Raw genomic sequence first — 3998 nt, forward strand, 5'->3', positions numbered from 1 at the left:
GAAAAATAATAAAGAGGAAAAAATCCTGACAATATACGTTTGTAATCTGAGGGTTGTTAACTCATTGTCGGGCGGATAAAACTGCATGAAATTTAGACAGGATGCGATTTTCACTCATTGCATGTTTATGTTTATTGAAAATATATACATATCATCAATAAAAAGATAAATCACATTCAAATTATATGCAATTTTTTTTTTTATTACAAAATTTGCCCCAACAAATGTTACTATTAATGTTGTATGAAAAGTTCATTTTTGTTGTTTATTCTATCCCCTCGAAAATGGAGATATTGTTTTGCTGCATATAACATTATGTAAAACTTATACGGTACCAATTTTGATGCACCAGATGCGCATTTCGACAAATAATGTCTCTTCAGTGATGTTTGAAATCAGAAATAGCAATGAAGTTTTAGAACTATTATAGCTAAAAACAGCGTGCCAAAAAAAGTATATGAGAAAAATCACTGATTTCATTTGAACATATTTCAATGTTATGATATTATCAACGAGAATCATTATCAGTTTCTCTCTAATTAAAAGACTATAGTGGAATATTTATTAATCTGTCATATTGACCTTAGCATAGTTCATTAAAGGGACACGGACACAATTTGAGCCAAAAAATTTCAAATTTTATTTTTCCATTTTTAATGTTTAGAATGCTTAGATTAGGTATTTCTAATTGTTAGCAAAAATTTGAATATCAGTGGTAAAGCTCACAATTCACAATAAAAATGGAAAAATAAAATTTGAAAATTTTCAGCTCAAATCGTGTCCATGCCGCTTTAATAGAGCATTTGTGATGAGCATCAATAAGTGTAGTGCTTTAATTGCTTAGTAGTGCTTTGCTTGCTATGCAAATTCAATATCAGTAAAGTAAAAACCAAATGAAGCATTTTTAAATGTGTTTTATTTAGCAGTACTTATGTCAAACAAACATTTACCATCATACAGTTTTCAATCACTCAAATAAATAAATGAATTATACAGTCAAACATTTTCCCCCAACACCGCTGAAGTAACACTTAACACAACAGAACAGAAATTAACATTAGATGTCAACAGGTCCATATAACTACGAGCACATTCTCAGCAGCTGGGTGGTGCTGATCTGTCTGGCATTGTATTCCTCCCAAAGTTGGAATAGTTTACCGTTGAGTCTGGAGGACTGTTTCCTGTGTAGTCTCTCCATCTTCCCTTCTGTCAGCAGCCTGGCCTGCATGGGGATGGCAGTGACCCTGTGTACAGTTCTTGTAATAGGAGGTAAAATGGGACTCGTCCTCTGGAGTTCATTCTAGAGTTGATTTGGTTGTGCCAACCTTCTAGATCATTGTTTGTTCTCCCTGAAATAGCATATAAATCAAAATGTGTATAAATGCACCGTTTTACACGCCATATACACTACCATTCAAACTTTCATATAATATAAGGGACGAGATCAAAAGTCCAACGTCTGACACAAAAAAATCTAAATTCACTAGTTTTCACGAGACCACTCCCCCCCCCCCCCCCCCCAAAATCGAAATGAAACGAAATCTACCGAAGCGAAACGAAACCTATCGAAACTTATTTCATACGAGATGCCTGCTGTTGTAGGCACGGTGAAATAAATACAGTACGTATACTTTGGAGTATTTCTAAGAATTCATAATTTTTATGAATGTACACAGTACACGTACAAAGATTTATTTTGAATTTTTAAACTATTAATCATGCATGTGCTTTAATTATGATGTTACAGCTTGGAGATAATGAATTTGTTTAAATTGTGACGTTGTTTTCGTGATTATTTTGCCACAATTTATATGACGTTATAAGCGTAACGTAAAGTGACAACAGTACCGTGCGCGACGTCTATACAACTTCCTTGTGTGTCAAATAAACGTAAAACTATTCTACATGTGTACAAAGTATAACATTTATTCATGAATTACAGTTTATTCTAGTAATTCCGAAAGTTAACACTACATCTTTTCATTAATTAGATTAAAGTCAAATGTTCGTTACTATAATTTCTGGTATCTTCTAATCTCTCGATTGTGAATATATTAACGGTTTAAGGCATGAACTTCAAACTGAATATGAATCAAAAAATCAAAATACAAAACACTAAACATTTGAAACACATAGCAAAAAAGAATGTGGCAACAATTTTCGTTATTCAAATGTTTGTTTCATCAATGCGAGAAGTGATTAAAAATCGAATGGCCTTTGTCGGGTTTGATGTTCTATGTGTTCATCGATGAAGTACGTGGGCCCTTAAGCATCCATGGCGCTATTTTTGCAATTTCAGAAACTGTATCCATGCACTCTGTGGTATATGAAAGTTGTATGAAACGTCATTTTCATTAGCCGGGTCATTTGATTGTCAGCACGTCGCCGGGTATACCCAGTTCGAGTCGGCCGGATTTTTCAGAATCAAGTATGCTAATTATAATATTAAATTTTGTATAATATTCAAAATCTTACTGTAGATTCATCCTCCTGTTCATCTTCATCATCGGGTTCAGCAACTGATGAACCAAGGGAGGCTATTGACACGTGAAATGTGGCATCAGCTGCAGCTACAAACTGAAAGAATATAATATATTTTTATAGAAGTGTCTAATAGGGATTCATCTACTGAGTGTTCCTGACATGAAGAATTAATTTATCCATTTTAAAACCTTAATTGTCCTATGTGGAAGCAAATGTCAAGGATATTTCGTTACTAATTTCCAATTATATGTTCTTAATTATTTCAAGATGTTTAATACAAATGTTCTTAATGTTATTGCATTCATGTAAATATAACGTATACCAGTACCTCTTCTGTATCAGTAGGATTTTCCAAGCACCGGGCGCAAACCCACTGGAGGTCTTCTTGCAGTTTCCCTATTCGTCTATACTGGTCACGGCTGATTCCTGTCATATTATTAAAATTTGTGTTCCATTACATTGTTCATTTGATGGAATTTTTTAATCATTACTATACAACTGCTTTCCATTCTTATTTTTCATTAAGTAAAAGAATAAAATCATACCAGTATTACATGCTCTGTGTTGCCATAGTTCACATCCTTCACACTGAATGGCCTCTTGTCTGGGGCGAACACTCTTATTGCATGCAATGCATTTGTCTGTGAGAATAAAAAAAAAATCAATGCACAAATAATTGTAATAATAACTTACATTTTAACTAGCCGATAATTTTATTGTATGCATGTGAAATCCCGACATCTATATCAACTATCCATAGTATTTGATACAGTATTATTATTTTTCTATAAAGCTACATTGTAAGTACCTTTTAAAAAGAATAACGCATAACATAAGGAATATGAAATGTTTTATAGCGGTTTTCCAATTCGATACGACGTTGCTCAGAATCAGTACATGTGGTTCTATAAGATGTAATAAAAGTTTTATTTATAATAGATCATTTGTATAGAAGAATTACATATTTATGTTGATAACGTACATAGCATCTGAAATTTAACGTAAGATGCAACTCTGGAAGGAGAACTTGTTACTTTTTATTTGCGACTCTATAAAATATCAAGCATGTAGAATCGAGGGATGGGGGTAGGAGCTGCCCCCATTTTGTTAAACAATGGACATATTATAATGCAAATAGTGATATATTTAAATTACTTATTGAAAAAAATATATCAGAATTGCTATTATTATTACAAATGTAGAAAACGTAATCAATATTAATATTTGATATATGACATTTAAGCGTAACAATAGAATACCATGCCAGAAATATTTTTTTCTCCGTCCAAGGAGTAGTTTTCCAGCTACATGGAATATATACTCCAAGACTCTGTTTCCATTCAAAGTTCTTAAATTGCGGCATATGATATGAATTTTCGTTTTGAAATGCCTTTTGCTATAGTAACTATGTCACCTTTATTTTTCTCTTATTTACGATTATTTACCTATATGAAAGAAGGGTAACATTAGACTACTATATTCTTTCACCAAATAGAAACATGAAATGCATTTAT

At 32.4% G+C, this 3998-nt stretch overlaps 2 long non-coding RNA genes across 2 annotated transcripts in view; one reads left to right on the plus strand and one right to left on the minus strand.

Annotated features, from left to right (window-relative positions):
- The window catches only part of LOC130052258 (uncharacterized), a 3811-nt gene extending 785 nt beyond the window's left edge, over positions 1-3026 (plus strand). The window contains exon 2 of the long non-coding RNA XR_008800615.1: positions 2300-3026. This is a non-coding gene — a long non-coding RNA (uncharacterized LOC130052258). The remainder of the gene's footprint in view (positions 1-2299) is intronic.
- Positions 898-3469, minus strand: LOC125681373 (uncharacterized). Its single transcript, XR_008800613.1, has 4 exons — positions 3030-3469; positions 2813-2910; positions 2476-2577; positions 898-1349 (listed from the first exon to the last, which is right to left on the minus strand). It is a non-coding gene; the product is annotated as an uncharacterized LOC125681373 (long non-coding RNA).
- Positions 3470-3998: the final 529 nt, after the last annotated feature.

Source organism: Ostrea edulis, chromosome 2 (assembly GCF_947568905.1).
Source record: "Ostrea edulis chromosome 2, xbOstEdul1.1, whole genome shotgun sequence".
Lineage (NCBI taxonomy): Eukaryota > Metazoa > Mollusca > Bivalvia > Ostreida > Ostreidae > Ostrea > Ostrea edulis.